General features: G+C 40.9%; 1 protein-coding gene across 27 annotated transcripts in view; it reads left to right on the top strand.

The window, feature by feature from the left end:
• EYA4 (EYA transcriptional coactivator and phosphatase 4) overlaps window positions 1-19957 on the top strand; it is a 341780-nt gene that overhangs the window by 34239 nt on the left and 287584 nt on the right. For 5 of the 27 annotated variants that reach the window (XM_089332658.1, XM_070073543.2, XM_089332656.1 and 2 more), the window contains one exon: window positions 12485-12606. The exons of 8 other annotated variants lie outside the window; for them this stretch is intronic. The gene's annotated coding sequence lies outside the window, so the exon portion shown is untranslated. Of the gene's footprint in view, window positions 1-11424; window positions 11712-12070; window positions 12607-19957 lie in introns of those variants that run through there. 14 more of the 27 variants (XR_016233729.1, XR_016233725.1, XR_016233727.1 and 11 more) reach the window with 7 other exon arrangements.

The following is a 19957-nucleotide window of genomic DNA, read 5'->3' as shown; positions in this document are numbered from 1 at the left end:
ACCCTCAGTGAGGCATTGTTTGAAGACAGAGCTAAATGCATAAACAGTGCTGTTGTGGATTTAATTTATGGGATGAGTGTCAGCCTTGATGAGTTGTGATGTCTGTTATTGGGAAATAGCAAATTACTCTTAGTTTTACATATTTATGTGAGGATTGACATACAAAGTATGTAAGTTCCTCAAATTAGCTTAAATGCTGATATTTTTCCTACCAACAATGTGAATAACATAAAAAGTGATTGCTTAAACATTATATTTGTATATCTTAGGCTATGAAATTTTGTGACAAAATACCACATGGAAATGATTTTGAATGCCCCATGTTAAAACTGCAAGTGAGATTCTGTCACTTATTGCCAGTGAGTCTTAAATCCATGTACAGTGGTATCCTCCATCTTGATGGTCTGTCTGTGTGCTATACGTGCATCATGCTGTGATCTCAGTTTGATAACTTTTTAAATATCACAATGATTTACTCAAAGCTCCTTGGCATTGTTTTTGGGAATGTTATCTAATATTGGTGAAACTATTATCAAATAAATATCTCTATCTTTTGTTTTGGTACTAAAATTTGAACAGTAAATTAAAGTCTTGCTTTCTTCTCGTAGTTGATATAATTTTTCAATTAGAAAAACAATGCTACACTTGCATGTAACAATTCTGGTTCATTCTTACTGGCCAGTTATAACTTGCTAATAAACTGACAGCCAAATTTATATGTAGTTTTAGAGAAGAGGATAGGTCCCCTTCTCTTGATTCCTGAAATTTGATGGTACATGGATCTCTTATTCCATCTTTGCAATAATATCAGGAATTACATACAGCAGGAAATCTATATTAAAGAATTATCTTATAGATTTCCAGGTTTAGCCATAAAAATGCATGGTGCCACCACAGTAGAATAAAGAGCAGGGCAATTCTGTAAGCTGATTATGTAAGCTCTCAAGTACAATATCATGTTAGGAGAGTTCCTGTTAGCAACATTGTCATTCATACACATAATACCATGCACATGTTTTATGCTCAATAAGCCTCCACTAGTGAGGGAAGATTTGAAAGACATACATTTTACTTCCTTTCTCTTAGCAGCTTTACCTGCTATGACACAGTGCCAGCCCCACTGAATGAGTTTCTTAACATATCTGCAACTAGACCTTTGTAGGTAGAAAATGAAAAGTTTGAGAAAGATTCCAGCCAAATAAATATATAGGCTTCTAAAATTTGTTTTTCTGTGACAATTCTTGCCTGTTTTTGAAAAAAAGAAAATAATTTATCTAGAATTTTTTGATGGATTACTTACACAAGTAGAGTAAGCATGTTAAAGAAAGAGTAGAGGGGCTGGTGCTATGGCACAGTAGGCTAAGCCTCCACCTGTGGCACTGGCATCCCTTATGGGCACCAGTTCATGTCCTAGCTGCTCCTCTTCTGATTCTGCTCTCTGCTGTGGCCTAGAAAAGCAGTGGAAGAGGGCCAAAGTGGTTGGGCCCTGGCTTCAGATTGCCCCAGCTCCTGCTATTGCAGGCACTTAGGGAGTGAATCAGAGGATAGAAGACCTTTCTCTCTGGCTCTCACTCTCTGTCTGTAACTCTACTTCTCAAACAAATAATAATTTAAAATAAAAAAAAAAAAACAGTAGAAGGAATTACTTCATAATAGTTAATGATGTATCAAGAAATAATACCCAATTCCTAAAATCCTAACCCTCAATATATGTTGATGAACTTTGCTTTTTTTTTTTTTGGTTACATAATTATTCAAATTGGTATGCAAAATTACTCTTGCATAGCTTATATGGATAAAATACAAATAGAAAACTCCTTTAAAGTAGATGAGAAAGAAGCGTGGGATGGGGCTTCAAACAGTGCAAGGAGGAGTCCAGTAGAAGAAGACAGACATCGGCAGCCTATATCCTGGCCAAGCACCCGTCCAAATGCAGCTCTAAATGTTTTAGCAGTATGTAAATATATGAAACCTGATTATTTACACAGTTTCCGGTGTTTCCGAGATATAAGCAGCCTGTAATTCAGATGTTATTAAGGTTTCTTTGTCTTCACAAATAAGAAGAGTGTGTGATGTTACAGACTACAGCAGCACCTAGAGAATAAATGCAGTGACTCCCTCTAAAGGGCTATTCTCACTGTGCGGATTTATTCTCTCTCTCTCTCCCTGTCTCTTGGTAGCTGTACCAATCCACAAGATAATTCTTTAATATATATTTCCTGCTGTATATAATCTCTAACCTTTCAACTATGTACCAGCAATACAAGAGGTTCAGGCAACATGTACTGAGTATATCTATTAAAGGGTTATCATGAATTCAAGCATATATTTATAGACTGCTACTATATGTAAGATTTTACCTTGAACACCATAGAAGATTCAAACAGAGAGAAAATATAGTCTGCCCTCAATGTGCTACTAGGAATTATCATATTAAGTAGACTTTAATGCATCCCTAAGACACATACAATTTTTGAGGACACTCATAAGAAAAACTAGAGGTCACTTATGGCTGGTGGCTGACAGAGAAGAAGATGGTGTAGGTGAAACAGGAGGTTTTGGACTGTGGACAACAGCCACACCCTAACTCCCATGTAAAGGACTGACAGGAACATTAACTGGGTAGCAAAATGACTAATCTGACAGGGGAATTGGGGAAAGCATTAGGAATGGAAAAAACAAGTAAATGGCTATTTAAATACTCTGTTAGAGGCCTAGATAGGCCTAGATTGATTTGGATTTTGTCTGAAAACAAAATCCAAAGGAGAGGATAAAGCAAAGTTCACAGCAAATCGGAAAATACAGGATTCACTAGCTGACTGGACTCATGCCCACCTCTAGGAGACTGGCAAGCCATAAATGCCCATTAACAGATTAGGGATCGAGAGAGGAATATCTTATTTTGGGGAGGGAGAAAGGAAGAGACAACCACTTCTGTGTTTGTTGAATTGCATTGTATGCATTCCTAGGAATAAATACTCCTTGTGATCAAAGGCAGGGTCCAAACAATGCTTCATTCCTTCAACAGGAAGCAAGCTTTCTCTGCTCTGAACTAAGTGGCACCTTTGTCAATGTTTCTCGTAAATAGTTCAACACTTTCATGTAACTGCTATTTTTAAATGCCCTATTTTCTCTGCTAGACGGAAAGTGGATGGAGAGCAAGGCCTATGCCTGGTTCATTTCTGTATCTCCTTACCTTGAGTAAGTGTGCTTAAATGCTAAGAACAAAATAAGAGCATCCACATTTAAGTGGTCAGGGAACACTCAAGGAAGGGAAAAGAAGGAGTGGTCAGAGAGATGGAGCTGCCTGAGGCCTGAGCAGACTCGTGGTCAGTCAAGCAAGAAGAAAATTCCAGTGTGGACCCAGTCCACCAGACCATTCCCCAAATGATCCTTGGCTAGGAGGACTGAGAAAAAGACTTGCCAGTGAAGTAAGAGGATCTTTAGAAATTTTGTGTCCTGAATCCCAGGATGAAAATTAAACAATACCACCAGGCCCTTGAATTCTTAGGGACTGCTTTCCTGGGTGGCTTGAGTCCTGTCAATTATGAACAACTGTTTGGTGATATAATCAATTTGAAGACAATTGAATGTTTATAGATTTTTAAAAATTAATCTTTAAAGTAGTTTTGTTCAATCCTTTGAAGACAAAGGATCTATACTTAAAATTTAGACCACTTGCATATTTGAAGGTTGGTGGGAAGAATGAGACAATCATTTAACTATTCCAATATTCAAAGAGTGACAGCACAAAGGCCTCACTAAGGTTTTATCACACATAAGCATTTCGCCCTTTAGAGACAAAAAATTTTTCATGGGCATAATTTCATCTCATATTGAAATAAAGCTTTGTGGGATCTCCTCACTTCAGATGATGTTAACTACAGCCCACTTGGAGCCAAAAACAAGTTAGCACGGGATGGTGGCTGGAATCAGTTCATTTAGTTCAGTATCATAATAATGAAAGTTGATAATGTTTCCAGCACCATGGGGGGCACTGTGAGTACAGAGCAATCAAAAGCAGTAGCCAACCCAAATTCTTCCTCTTCTTTCTTTCTTTCTTTCTCTCTTTCTCTCTTTCTTTCTTTCTTTCTTTCTTTCTTTCTTTCTTTCTTTCTTTCTTTCTTTTTCTTTTCTTTCTTTCTTTTTCTTTCTTTCTCTTTCTTTCTCTCATCCTCTCTCTCTCTCTCTCTCTCTCCCTCCCTCTCTCCTTCTCTCCCTTCTTCATTCCCTCCCTCCCTCTCTCCCTCCCTCCCTCTCTCTCTCTTTCTTTCTCTCTTTCTTCTTTTAAGATTTATTTATTTTATTTGAAAGAGTTACACAGAGAGAGAAGAAGAGGCAGAGAGAGAGAGAGAGAGAGAGGTCTTCCATCTGCTGGTTCACTCCCTAGATGGCCACAACAGCCAGAGCTGTGCTGATCTGAAGTCAGGCATCAGGAGCTTCTTCTGGGTCTCCCATGCAGGTGCAGGGGCCCAAGGACTTGGGTCATCTTCTAATGCCTTCCCAGGCCATAGCAGAGAGCTGGATTGGAAGTAGAGCAACCAGGACTTGAACCAACACCCATATGGGATGCATCTCACCTGCTACGCCACATGCCAGCCCCTATCCTGCCTTTTCCTAAAGCAGCCTTCTCTCTTCTGTGGATGTAGGTTCCCATCTCAGTGGGTTGTCCTCATGCTCCATTTCTGACCCGCATGCCCCAATCTCTATTTCTTTAAATTTATAGGTTGCTTTGGAAATTATATAACAGACTGGAGTTGCTCATCATAGATCCTGAGTTATAGGACACATGCAGAACACTTCATCACTGCTACTTTTTTTAAAAAAGACAGAATTGTAGAATACAAAAGAGGGAAGCTGTTTTTGGACTTGGAGGGTTTATCAAATTGCACAAAGGACTACACAAGTTGGCATTCCCCTAAATCACACACATAGGAGGAGGTTCCCCATCACACTGAATGTTCTCAGCTCTACTGAAATCAGATTATAAACTGGAATATTTGGATATCCTACATTTAAGCAAATCATTTTTCCTAGTAAATATTTACCAATTGTCTACTGGATACCAGGTGCTATGCATGAGAGGCAAAGGTAGATGCAAAGTTCCAGCTTGCCACATCCGGTTGCCAGTGCTGAGTTAAGACATTTGTTCCTTATTAAGTAAGCATTTGGAACCTACTGGGGATTTTTAACTGAGAGAAGAACTGTATTACAGAAAAAGGAAAAACTCACATGACTGTCTAATGGATTGGCAGAGAAGTGCCTAGATATGGGGATGCCAATTACAAGGAAGGCAATAGATGCAGACCTTGTCTGGGGAAAGCAGCAATAATCAAAATGTGTAACTAACATACAATGAACTTGTCCTATGAGTTACTGAATATGAAAAGTATGAAAGAAGAGTGAAAGGAGAATTCAATGTCTTGAGCCTTGATGAAGATGGTTCTTTCAACACAATTAAGACAAAAAGAGGAGCTGGTAAGAGGGGTGGAGAGGATGAGGTGATGCAATTAGCTTCCAGAATGGACAGCTTGTGATGCCAACAGGACATGCAGGGAAAGAAACTCAAGATTCTGATAAGGACACTTTAAGTCACCTACTTAGATGTGCAGGAAGCAATTTTGGAAGTGCATGAAATTATAGAATTAGAGGACATTGGAGAGAGGGAGGACAACCTGTGTTTAGGTTTATTTCTGAGTTTACTGAGAGTAAAGGAAGCTCTGTAGGGTATTAAGTACCAGTAGTCAGAGGAAAGTTTAAAGAGCAGTTAGCAAAAGGTCACTGTAGTAATACCAAATGCTTTTTGATGTAAAGATGATGAACACTAAGAAGTGATGTTAGGAGACTATTGGTGTTCCTAAAGAGTTCAGTCTCCTTTAAAGAGCGGAAATTAGATCTCTAGGAACAAGCAGAGTCAATAAGCAGATGCATTGCAGGTAGAGTACTTTTGGTGGGAGGGTTGGTGATGGAATAAAAGAAGCTGGTGAACAAGGAAACTCATTTTAAAGTATGTTGTGTGGGAGTTCTGAGAATAATATGTTTAACATTGAAAAAACATTGTATAGAGAAATTATTCTATTTGTGCTATTAAACATAAAAGGAACACACATTACAAAGTGCTTGTTACAATTTTCAGTGATAATGTATTGTAGTGTTTTCATTCAAATTATTCAATGCAGGTGGATTGTTGCAATTTAGTAGTCGTCTTAATTTTAAGATTTTATGTGACAAATGGATAACAGAGATAATACCAAATGAGTTCATGAAAAAAATGTTACATCAATGTATTTTCTCCCTATAAATTTGAATTCTTCCTTCCACCATTCATAATTGCACATGAAGGTACATGAAAGCGGTGGAAGATGGATCAAATACTTGGGTCTCTGCCACCCACATGGGAAACTGAATGAAGCTCCTGGTGCCTGGCTTCAGTTTGGCTAAACCCTAGTAGTTGTGGCCCTTTTGGGAGTGAACTAGTAAATGGAAAAGCACTCTCTCTCTCTTTTACACGCATGCATTCTCTCTCTCTCGTCTTCTCCCTCTTCCTATATTTTTCCCTCTCTATATGTAACTCTTTCAAATAAATAAATCTTTTTAAAAAATTCATGGAAATGTGTATTATGGAAAAATTACACACGGATTTCAAAATTTTTCAATTCAAAATGAACACCTTTTTTTAAAAAAAAAAATCTAGACAGAAAAGGAGAGATTTCAGGTGGACATAGAGATAGAATACTACTCTATACCAATTCACTCTCCAAATTCTCCCTGTGGCCAAGACAGGGCCATGCTGAAGATGGAACAAAATCCATGTCTCCTATTTGACTGATATAAACTCTATTACTGAGCCACCATCTGCCTGCTGCCTCTGAGGGTCTGTGTTACTGTAACCAGGAGCTGGAACAGCAAATTAAACCCAGGTACTCCAACGTAGGATACAGAGCCCTCTTAATTGCTGAGCTAACAACCACCACTGCTCCCTAAACTTAAAGTTCATTTTGTTTATTTGAGAGGAAGATTTATATAGAGAGAGAGAGGGTCAGATAGAGAAATCTTGCATTTGCTGGTTCACTCTCCATGTGGTTGCAACAGGTGGGGCTGGGTCAAACTGAAGCCAGGAGCTATGCACTTCTTCCTAGTCTCCCACATGGGTGCAGGGGCCCAAGCACTTGGGCCATCTTCTGTTGCTTTCCCAGGCCACAGCAGAGAGCTGAATCAGAAGTGGAGTAGCTGGTCCTGGAACGGACTAGCATTGCAGGCAGTGATTTTATCTGATTTGCCACAATGCTAGCCCCCACTAAACTTATCTTTTAATTGCATTTTCCATGAAATGTTTGAAGTACCTTCATATTTATGAACTTTCAAATAATAACTAGTGGGCATTTTTTTCACAAACAGATAAGCATCATAAGGACATAAAATAAAGAGTTAGGTAAAAAAAAGAAACCCAGATAATTGAATCGTTATATTTTAAAATAGTTGATTGTCAAAGGGTCAACAGAGTGATATTGTTCATAATTTGATTACTCTTATCATTTAAAATGCATATTTAGAAGTCAGGCTTGGTATGGCTTGCCAAGAGAAACATGTAAAGCAAAAATATAGGAAACAATTGCAAGTATGTTTGTTAGGATATGACAGCATGAGTTGGTGGAAATTCCAAATGAAGCCCAAACGCATGCCACAGAAGAAAAAAAAAATAGTAGCACTCATTCTAGAATGCCAATAAGAACACACCTGGAATTCACTGTGGGTTATCTCCAACAAGAATGACTGTCTAGGTAACTGGAAATAGTTCAGAGACAAGCAAAAACAATGGTTGAACGCTTGCAGAGACTCTACTGCAACAAAAACAAAAGACCTTACATTTGTTTAACATGGCTAAAAGTTGACTAAATGTGGGCATGATATCTTTGTATAAACATCTGAAGGTTGGATGTAAACATGGAAGACAGAGTAGAATTGCATAATAAGGTAGGAAAAGGATTTGACTTCACAAAAAAGTTTCACAAGAAAATTTAAAAGTAAATATAATGAAGCTGCCCCCCAGAGAATGTGTATTTCCTTCTCTTTAGAGACTCTACCAACAAGTTCAGCAGAGTCCAATAGCAGAGAATGACCCAACAGGTCTCCTGTAGATCTGACTTCATCACTTTCACAAGCTAAGAGAAACCTTTTAAAGCTTGGTCTAACTGCACAAAATTACTCAAAAAGTGTGTTTATTTATATATTTTAGAAAAACGGCAGCACAGGACTTCAGATCCCTGGGCAATCATTTCCATTTGTTCTCCTAGTCCGTCATTGGTGGAGAAGATGATGTGAATACTGTTCAACCTTGTTCAGACTGAGGTTGGCCTTTAAAACTCCATTCTTCCAGAGCTCAAATGGTTTGGCTTAGAATTATTGAGCAACAACTCAATGACTGTATTTTTTAAGAACTGTGTATATTTCTAACTGGAGTTCAAAGGTACACCAAAAGAGTGCTCAAGAGATTTGTTATAGGATTATTTCTACAAACATCCAGGCTTCTGTTTTCTTTTTTCGGGTAAGTGTAGTGTCTTATTCCATTTTTTAGCCTAAAAATCTGTTCTTACTAAAGTGATGGCATGATTTTCCCCTTAAGGTTGCCTTTAAATGAAATTAAAATATAAATTGTGTTTTGGATTATGAGCTCCTGGAGCACTTTGTTTGTATAACTTGACTTTAAACAAAACTGAATGCCAAAACAGTGCCATGCACATTTGAAAAATAAACAAATAGTAAATGCTAAGGGCAGAGGCATCTCATCCCAGAGGTTTGGTTAAGGGAATTGCTAATAAAAAGTATTTTATATTTCCATCAGTTTTCACTGTGAAGCCACATGCATTTTCTATCCCATCTTCCAACGAATATCTTTTCTCAGACTGACTTGAACATTTACGGATATTCCAATGCACGGTTCACCACTGTTTCTGAATCACTTCCAGAATTTAGCAGCAGGTTGCTGACTTCAGAATTTCCCATTTCCTGCAGAAGCTTTAATTTCCCGCATTCTTCTGCTGCTCTTCTCTGCACCACTGTCTTATAGAACTTTGTTGCAGTACCACACTGGGCCAACAGATGCTGCCCCTTCGTGTTGTTAACAGTTGGAAAGTTTCTTTTCTAGTGGTTAAGCTGAAAAACGAAAGAAGAGGGAAGGTGGTGAGAAGTAGGGAGGGGAATGGATAACTGGAAACATCTTTGCAGACTACTTCTCTTTTTAACTGTGTACTTACAAATTCTTTACCTTTTACCACAAGCTATAGTAAGTAAATAGATAAATAAATAAATAACAACGTTAAAAAGTTACCTCAGCATCAGAGATTTCAAGTATAATTTAGGCAAGGAAATCATTAATAAACACAAAATTTAGCAAGTAATACATAAAAGTATCTTAGATTTGATATTTCTCTCCAGAAATGGAAATATTTGGAGTCTCTGGGGACTCATGGGGTATAGTTCCCATAAGGCAATGTTTCTCACACTGTTGAGTAAGACAATTTTAGGTGATATAGGAGAAATCAGTTTTATTTCTGTAACATAGACTCACTTGCAGGTCATCTTCTAATCATGGCAAATTAGGTTGGATTTCCATTGATGATGACAATAAAAAGTCTTCTTATGAGATAAACAATACCTATTAATTCAATAATATTGCAGATGATATGATAATAATTAGAAATGTGATAATTCAATAGAAATGCTGCAAATAATACTTTCTTTAAAAAAACAATATGTTTTTAGTTATATAGCCTTAATGTCAACTGTTCAACTTATTTCAAATGTGGACCGAAAATATGACAGTGGTATCCATGTGATACATGTATTTTAAGACAACCATTAGAAGTTGAGTTACTAATTACTAAGAAGTTGAATAACTAATATTGTCATATAATTCAAGGTTTATAGGGTAGCTTCTGTAAATGTATTTGTATGTTGATGTTTAAAAAATTAGGCAGGAGCAAAGTAATCCTAGAAAGCAAGGTCAATATGCTGAAAATCTGATTTTTAGAACGGGGCAAAGAAACGTGCTAAAATACTATATTTATGTTAACAATATATTGTACTAAAGTATGAATTTTGATTTTATTCCAATTATACATTTTCCCACATTTGTTTAGAGGTAAAACTAACACACAATGCTTGGCTCCAAAATGAAATTTAAAAATACGAACTCTTTTGAGGAGTTTTAAATCCAACATTGTACGTAGTTCTTACATAATAGTTGCTATAGCCACAGAGCATTCTTAGACACCGAATGATTCACAAACACCGAAAATGCATATTTGGCCTTGGTGGCACATCCACCATATTAAGAATTCCTACTTCTCTGCTGACGACTGCTAAGAGAGTGGGCTTAGAGATCACAAGTCTGGTTTGAACCTCGGGTCTGCTGGTTAGCAGCATACTTAAGCATTCTGAGCCGTTAGCTTTCTCACAGGCAAAATGGAGAAAGTAAGCTTTGTGAAATTAATTAAATCTGCTCATTGATGGTTTACTCTTAAGTGTATATTCCCTGGCGTTCCTCTTAAGGCTGGGGTATGCTGTGGGCCATTATCCAAAACCCTTTCATGCCAAAACCACCCTCAGAACCCTTTCTACCCAAGATTCAGAAAAGTCAAACTTAGGCCTGGCAGTGCCGACACCCTCCAAAATAAATCTGCAGGAAAGAACACACAGTAAGTAATGAGAGTAGCGATGAGTACCTTAACCAGTTGAAATTTACAACCTTGTCTTTTGCACTGCTTCTTAATCATGGTACATAATGCCTCGCTCATTAAGAAGCTCAAGTAAGTCGCAGCTATACACGTTTTTCGTTGGTTTTGCTTTTGAACTTGACAGTGCTCAAGACAGTTATATCAGATCGCAAAGCAGAAGAGGAAGAAACTTCTTTCCGACAATTTTCAGAATTTAATTTAGTTGCTTACGTGTTAGAGCTAAATTTTCTTTGGAAGGGAACAATTTGGTGTCTCTTACACCACCCTAGGGCAATGTGGGGGCTGCTTGAGGGGTCCTGAACTTGTGACTGGAGACCATTGGGTTTGTCTTTGGGAACATTGGATTTTGGGGGTTTCAGTTCCCTCATCTTTAATACAGGGTTAACAATGGCGACCTTTCTAGGGTGGTCATGCAAATGAGATGAGCTCAAATGGACTGCAAGTGACCCGTAAGACCAACACTCAGTAAATCCTCAGTAAATCGAAACTTACTATCAATGTGACAATTAAGGATGCTGCTAAAATAGACAGTAGGTTTTAGGAAGAGGTGACTAAAGGGATGAGAAATGCACGGGTTGCTGATGCTGTACACTTTGCTATAGCCCTGGTTCCCCTACACGCACGTGCCTATGGATCACGAAAACCTATGTAGGTTAATAATGTGAGCGCAGAAGGCACAAAACGAAATGTCATTTCAGCAATGTGCCTGAGGCAGCTCTGACGCCGCCTTGGAAGTCAGTCGTTGCTGCCTGACCTTTGGGCGTCTGGGAGGGATGCCTATACCTGCGCCCGGCCCTGGAAGGGGCCCAGGCCCTCCTCAGCACAGCCTATCCGCAGACTGCTTACTCCTCAAGGCGCACATCTCCACGGAAAAGGGTGTTTCCTCCAGGCCCAGAAAGCGCCCCAGTCTGGCGTGGGTTGGTTTTTGTTTCACGTTGTTGCAAGAGGTGAAGTCCCTGCAGTTGCTCCCCTGGGGTAAGTGGCAAGGAGGCCGGCAGGGGGCCCGCGGTGGCCCACACCCGGCAATAGGGTAGCGGGGGAATTACTGGCAACGCCAGGGGGCTGCCCCCCAAAGCAGGTGGGGACAGACAGACAGCGTCCCTTCGCTCAGGGAGGGGAGTTCGGCCACCGGTCCCTCCCCCTCAGGCGGGAGGCCGCACAGGACCTGGCCAGGCTGGGTGGGGGCGGGGTGGGGGCGGCGCGGAGATTATCGCGGCGCCACCCCGGGACGCCCAGGGCCGCGGGGCCCCGGGAGGTCCCCACGCGAGACCTCAAACGATGTCAACAGGCTGTCACCCGAGGTCGAATAAAAAGCGTTCAGTCTCCCACGCGCCGCCGTCCCTTGCGACCCCGGCGGCCGCCCGAGCCTGCAGTGGCCTCCGGCGACGTCGCCCCCTCCCGCCTCCGACTCCGCGCGCAAGTGCGAGGCTGCCCGCCGCGCGGCGCACGCTCCGGCCGCTCCCGGCTTCCGCGCAAAACTTCCATCCTGTCCGCGTGAAGTTGTCGCTCCCTGCGAGAGGGGGAAAGGGCTTTGGGGAGCGCTTGGAGTGACGAGTGCGGCGGCGGAGCGCGCAGTCTCCTCAGCTTTTTTCTTCTCTTTTACCCCCCGCGTCGTCAGTGCGGGGTTTTGGCTCCTCTCTCCTGTCCTCCCCCCTTCGGAGCCGGCTTCTCCCCCGCCCCGTTTCTCCCCCACTTGTGTACGCTATTTGTTGGGGGGGTGGCCGAAGGGGATGTCCTGTTTTCACCAGAGGCACAGCGCGAAGAGGAAACTTCGACACTGGAAGGAACGAGAATAAATACCGACGCACCGAGCCGCAGCGGGGACGCACACTTGAACTTCGGGACTTCGAGGCGGTCTGGGAGACGGGAGGTGAGTGTCCCCCCCCTTTCTTCCAGCCTCCTTCTAGAAGCCCAGGGGGCCTGGATTTTGGAGGAGCCCTCGGACACTTTCCCTCATGAGTGCGCGCGGCTCCGCCGGGAGTACCGAAGCGCTGGGACCAGGGACGCGCCGCGGGAAGGTGCCTGGGCGCCAGAGTTCCCGAGGGCGCTCGAGGCTTGGTGTCCTACGCCGGAGGGCCCGGACAGCTCGGACTGCAGTGGCGCGCTCTGTCCTGGAGGACGCCCCCGCGCCCCAAGTTTCCCTTCGGATCCGGCCTGTCCCCCGCCGGGCTGCGACGAGCCGGCGCGGAACGGAGTTCGCTGCGGCTCCTACCTGCTCCCCGCCCCCGCCTCGCAGAGGCGCGCGCGCCGGGGTCTCCCCTCCATCCTTCCCGTGACATTTATGACTTTGTGATGACGCCTTCCCGCTAGATGGCCCAGGCGCGGGGATGCTGACCCAGGGTCCCGTGGAGGGCCCCAGGCGCCTGGGTTTTCAGGATGCCGGGTGCGTGTTCAGTGCTTATGCTCTTATGTTCAGGCACTGACCGGCTGTTACATTGCGGCTATCTTTAATATTTTTTTTTTTTTAAATGCGGCGTGGACCGAATAACTCCTGCAGTTTGCCAGGGTCCGTGAATTTAGAGGCGTCTCGTCAGAGGCGTTCATTGGCTCGGGGCGAGGATGCCTTGGAGGAGTTGTAACTTCTCCAAACGCAGGGACCTAGTTGGGGAGAGCAGGTTTTCTCTCTTTGCAAAGCCTGCTTGCTGCTGCTGAAGAGGCGGTGGGACTGGCCACAGTTCGCTTTTGTAGCGTGAAGTGGGTTTGTGAGGGGGCGGCGGGTGTGCTCGTTTTACTCTGCCCCACGCGGCAACCCAGACTTTCTTTGGTAGCACTTGGGAGACTTTTCTTTCTTTGTAGCCAAGACAGGGGACAGCTCTGGGCGGTTAGGGAGTTTGCGGACCGAGTCCCGCAGCGGAGCGGTGAGGAAACCCGAGCGCAGTTTAATTTGCGCCGTCTCTGGGCTAGCTGGGGTAGCAGTGTCTCCCCTCGCCGCCACCACCCTTCCTTCCCTCTTGCTCTGAAGGCTCAGGGGGTTTGCGCGTGCGGAGGGAATGTGCGGGGAGGGCGGTGTTGGCCTGCCACCTCGGAGCCCGCAGAGTCATTCATGCATCTCCCCCTGAGCGCAGTGGAGGAAGGTGCAGCATAGCGCCCGGGCGTGTGTTTTGGTTTCAGGGCGGTTCCACGTGGAGCACCTCCGTGTGCGTGTGTGTTGTGTGCTTGATCTGTGAGGAGGTAACAGGAGTCTCGTGTTCAAACCCAGTGGGCCGATGGCCATTAATTTGCTTTCCTGGCTGTCATTACAGACACTGCCAAAATCTGATACCTAGGAGAACCAACAGGTTAGGTTTCACATTAAGAGCTCATACTTAACAGTTTTCTTTCTCCCTCACCCCTTTTGGCTTGGCACCCTGGGATCAACGTAATTGTTGGAGCGAAATATATCTTCTCGAATATGGCATTTTGTTCCTTGCCTCCTCTGCAGCCACTTTTTTGCGCCCTCGGGCGTTGGTCGGTTTCAGTGCGGGCTCCTGTGGGACATAGCTGGGGGTCCTGGGGGTTTTTCGCCACTGCGGGTTCCCCATCCACAGCTTCTAAAGTTCCATGTAGGCTTAAGTGACTGACAGAATTGAAAGGTGACGATGATATTTTGTTTATTGGATTGTTTTTGTTTTCATTTTTAAAACCGCTTCGGGACAAGAATTGAATTTGATAATCCTTCCCCAGGAGAGCTTGCTTATAAGCAGAAAGATCGACTTTTTGTTTTTCATGAAAAAAATTTGTTTGGGTAAGTGTAAACCTGAAGAACAAAAAACTAAGAAAAGAGACTGGAAGAGAATCCCAAAACAAAATATTTGATACGTGGTAGGATGCGTTGTAAGAGATTGCATTCAAAGACGTTTGTATATTTTAAAAAATGATATCTCCCCAAGAAATTAAAAAAAAAAAACCACAGAAGTAACAAGAGACAGACTGTTTTGTGTGGAAGTAGATTGTCAGAACTTGAATCTTCTGGCCACAGTACTGAGTGCACGTAGAACTACACCCGCTTTTACTGTTATTATAAACCATGAAATAGTTTGTTCCACCTGATTAAAAGTTATAAGTCATTCAAAGTTAAACCAATTTTTGGAGGTGGTTGTACAGGAAAGTTAAAGCCTTTGACAGTAACAGCTTTCTAATTAGCATAATTAGGTTAGCTGAAAACTGTTCCTTTCTGATTATTAAGGATATGTCCTGGCCTTCCTTAGTAAGTGAAGGACTCACAGCAATGTGGATTTGGAAAGCCTGTTTGTTCTTGTAAAGTGCCTGAAAATGGTGTGCCAGAGCATTTTAAGGCCATCGTAACTAGAGACTCTTCCACAATTGTAACTGGAATAAGATTCACTTAATTTTCTTTGTTAATATTTATTTTATTGATTATTAGAAATTGAATATCTTATTTTGAAAAACAATTTCTCATGTGTATGTAGTCACAGATCATGTTTATATAAGTCATATGTTCCAGTTTAAACAATTTAAAGCCCTAAGATTTGGATGCAAAGACATCAATTCAAGAACAATCAGTATTCTTATTCAAAAAAACACAGATGCTGAATTCTAGAGAATTCATAGAAGCTGGAGGGGAGAAAATTGTCTTTGCATGAAAGTTTCTTTTTTGAGGGGAAAATGGGAGATGAATAGGTTCTCATTTCGCTATAATTTATTTTTCCTTTTTAAATAACCTCTTCAGGTTAAAAAAAAGAGCAAGTTCTCCATTCCTAAGAATTTCCTTTTTATTTATATTGTGATTTGGGGTGTAAATAAATTTTACATAGCCACGGGAAATAAAGTGTCCAGTTTCATGTTTTCAACCTCTGTTGCAAGCTCCAAATGACTGATGCCGTGTCTAAAAATATATTTATGTGGCTCAATATTTCATATTTTAAAGATTTACACACTAGAATTAAGATATCTAGAATTTTCAGAATGGTAGAATGGTAGGAAAACATAACTATTGTTATAAAATTTAGGATGTTGGAAAGTTCACATTCTATCTTTCAAACAGCAAAATTAAACTTATTTCACCCAATGGAATTGAACTCTTTTTATGCAGAATTCAAGAGGAGACATAATCCCTTCCAAGACTTAGTGAAGTATTAAGTAATTTAAGAATGCAAGTATTTATTATGTTTGTTCATTATCTTTATTTTTTCTATTAGGTAAATGCAAGAACACTGAACATTCAGTAAAAACAGGCCCCCCTTTATAAGGAGTTTATTCACCATAGTCTGTATTGCAGCTGCTGATCATATTTCATGGAGCTGTTAAAGCACTTAAAACCTAAAATTAGGTACTGTCTGGTTGTAAATATTTCAGATCACTCATTTAAGAAATAAATAGAAAAGTGTGTTATCAAAGGTAGGAGTGGTTTTGAATCCTTTCACTGAAGAACTGAACAAACCTCTTTCAAACACCTTGTTATTTTTTCAGTGAGAATATAATCCTGACAGTTTCTTTTTCAAATGGATATTATTCTTACATATGTTAAACGCTTATAATGTGGCTCCCAGTGGAGTATCTTAAACTAATTGTGTTCGAAAATACAGTTGGGAGATTTTATTACAATGGTTACTAGGTGAAGGAGATCAACACCAGGGGGAATGGGATGGCGTTGCACTGTACCTGCTTCTCTCATGAATTTTTCCTGGTGAACTGAGAAACGACATGTTTTTTCAGCATTTGCCCTCGAAATGGGGGAGATGCAATGGGGTATTTAGTTGCCACGTGTGCAATACTGCATTTTGCAGTTAGATATGTTTGCATGTGGGGGACACTGAATATTCATTAAATTGTACATGGAGCCAAATTTGGCGTCATTTAGTTTGAACTTAAGTGGATGAAAATAAACAAGAGTCACATATTTTAAAGCAGTACATGTTAACTTTGATTGCTTTTAAGAGGTTAGAAGACTTTGTAAACATTACTGTCACCTAATATTGCTCATGGCACTGCACATTAGTGTGTGCCTTGGTGATATGTCATTTAACTCTTGAAGTTTGTGATTCTTACTGTTTGCTACCCCATGTTTGTACTAGGAGAAAGATACTGAAAATGAACACTATCCTCACCCCTCTTCCCCCTTCCCTTGTCCAGAAAAAGAGATGAAACTGATTAATTTAAAAATAGAAACCATTTTGTGTTATCAAAACCACATTTATATGGTGGTTTAAGCCAGTTTCAGAGTGCACACCTCGGAGTCCCACTGAAACCTTTTCTGTCATTGAAAGGCGCTAATTGATCTTAGGGCGCTGACATAATAGTATAGTTTGATATTTGAAACCTTTCAGGGTTGGTCTGTCCCTTTTCTCACCCTGAGATTTCAGTGCATGGCTGATGAAGAAAGACAACATATTAAGAAGCTAAAAATTCTAATGTTTTCCTTGTATGGAATACTTTAATGCAATATCATCAACACTATTTCTATTTAAAGCTTTTATTTACATACAGTAAGTGAACTTATTTTAATGTACATTTGGACTGTGGATGAAAGAGTTATATTATTATGTTAGGATTTTTAAAGTATTTTCCCACAGGTGGTAGCTTTATTATATTTAACTTTTTAACCAAAGTCTGATTGCTGTTAGAACATTTGAATATTTTCAAAATGAAGTTGCAATAAACCAACAGACAATAGCCATCTTGAAATTTCATATCTAAGACTATATTCCTTTATGTATATTTTCTTTCCTTTTTTGGAAATTTTATTTGAGAGTCAGATAGAGGAAGAGAGAGAGGGAAAAGAAGAGAGACAGAGAGAGAGAGAGAGGGAGAGAGAGAAAGCTAGCACTCCCGTCTGCTGGTTCACTCCCAAATGCTGGTAATGACTTGGGCTCGGCTGAGACTAAAGGTAGGAGTTAGAAAGCACTCTAGTTTCCCTTATGAGTGGCAGCAACCTATTTTTTGAGCTGTCACCACAGCTTCCAGAGTTTGCATGAGCGGGAAGCTGGAGTCAGAAGCTGGAGCTGGAAGACCTCCATTGTGGAACGTGGGCATATTAGCCGCTAGGTTAAATGATTAGCTTCATATTTGGATAGTTGCACTTTTGCTGTCTGAGTCATCACCAGCATCATCATCAACCATTATCATGGTCATAATATCCTAGATAACATTTACTGAAAATTTACTTTATATAAAATATTGTTTTAAGTATTTAATGTAGATTAGCAAATTTTAATCTTATCATACATGCTATAAGTTATGTACTTTTATTATTTCCATTTTACAGAAGAGAAAGCTGAGGCCCAGTTGTGCAGTGGGGTGGAGCCAGTCCCAACTTCCCTGCCCGACCCAGCACTCTTACTCTTAAGTGTTGTGCTAGGCAATGTCTCCCACTGGTGGTTATATATGAAGCATTTTTAGATGGTTCCCAGACACTTTATTTTTAGATTATTAGCTATGTAAAGATAAGTAGACATTAGAAAAATGATAAATTTTATATTAAACCTTCAATTTCATGGATAATATTGTTTTTAAAAGTGCCAAAATAAAGCATTGAAGTAAAAACATTTTTAAAAGAAATATATTAAGAATGAACCAGTGTTGGGTCTAAATAGCTAAAATCATGAAGTTTGGCAACAAATGCTGAATTTGGAGAAAAACTGTCTTTCAAGAATTTATGACCAAATATCTTTAACACTTAATGTAGAATTGTCCTTTGCATTTGAAGCCTTGTCTATTGGTTGATGTTACCAACTTTATTTTTTGTGTGTCCTTGTTTTTATGTATTCAGCCTGAATCTTTGAACCAATTAATCAAGAAGAAGTTAAAGAGTGTTTATAGGGGCCGGCGCCGCGGCTCACTAGGCTAATCCTCCGCCTAGCGGCGCCGGCACACCGGGTTCTAGTCCCGGTCGGGGCGCCGGATTCTGTCCGGTTGCCCCTCTTCCAGGCCAGCCCTCTGCTGTGGCCCGGGAGTGCAGTGGAGGATGGCCCAGGTGCTTGGGCCCTGCACCCCATGGGAGACCAGGAAAAGCACCTGGCTCCTGGCTCCTGCCATCGGATCAGCGCGGTGCGCCGGCCGCATCGCGCTGGCCGCGGCGGCCATTGGAGGGTGAACCAACGGCAAAGGAAGACCTTTCTCTCTGTCTCTCTCTCTCTCACTGTCCACTCTGCCTGTCAAAAAAATAAATAAATAAATAAATAAAAAAAAAGAGTGTTTATAGGACTTATAGAAGTGTCATCCTTATTCTGGAAATACTTTCAATTTATATGGTTATTAGATCTTTTATTTAGATTTTCTCTAGTTGAGTATTTTTTTGCTGTTAATAACCTGTTTTTTTTAAATTTTAAACTATCTTTTTCATGAAAGAAGTTTTAATTTATTATAAATAAAGAACCCTTTATTCAAATGAAAACTGACAGTGTACCCACTCGCAAAAAAAAAAAAAAAAAAAAGCCACTACGCTGACTGGAGCGGGATGTGGATGTCCTGAGAATTATTCACCAACACTCCTCTCTTACCCTTCCTGTCTTTCTTTTAAAATACTCTTTATTTATTTGTATTTATTTGAAAGGCAGACATGTGGACAGACAGACAGAGGTCTTCTATGCAATAGTTTACTCCCCAAATGCCTGCAACAGTTGGGACTGGGCCAGGCTGAAGCCAGGATCTACATCTCCTACATTATTGGCAGGGACCCAAGGACTTGAGCCATCACCTGCTGCCTCTCAGGGTGTGCTTTAGCAGGAAACTGGATGGGGAGTAGAACCAGGAGTCAAACCAAGGTACTCAGATACGACCAAGGTACTCAGATACGAAATGTGGATATCTTCATTACTATGCTAGATGTCATAAAATATCTTTTTTAAAGGTGCGTCTCTTGCCCCTCATACCTATAATTTGTGTAGACTTATGAACTAATGTACAGCTTTACTTCACATGAATACTGAAAATGTAAAAGCTGATCAGCACATTCCCCACCTATAGTTGCAGACCAGAGTAAAGTACATAGACCTTGTGTGTGTAGGGCTTGCTTTCTTAGAGTGTCTTTTCTCTCTAAAGGACTTTAGGATTTATCTGACTTTGGATTGCCATGTAAATTATTGCTACTGTTTCTGTTATCCTTTCCCCCTCTCCTTTTAAAATGAAAGGGACATTTCTTGTGAAAGGCTACAATTAAATCATAAAAATTTACATTCGTATGCCATTAAGTTTAATTCCACTTACAAAAGCAATAACATTAAGTTTGAAATTCTAGCCTTAATCTAGTGGGTATACTGCATTCCAGGAGAAGGGCTTATTCT

This window comes from Oryctolagus cuniculus, chromosome 5, assembly GCF_051225735.1.
Source record: "Oryctolagus cuniculus isolate XC-2025 breed Fujian yellow rabbit chromosome 5, ASM5122573v1, whole genome shotgun sequence".
NCBI lineage: Eukaryota > Metazoa > Chordata > Mammalia > Lagomorpha > Leporidae > Oryctolagus > Oryctolagus cuniculus.
The sequence above is the reverse complement of the archived record's forward strand: the minus strand, read 5'-3'. Positions and strand labels throughout refer to the sequence as shown.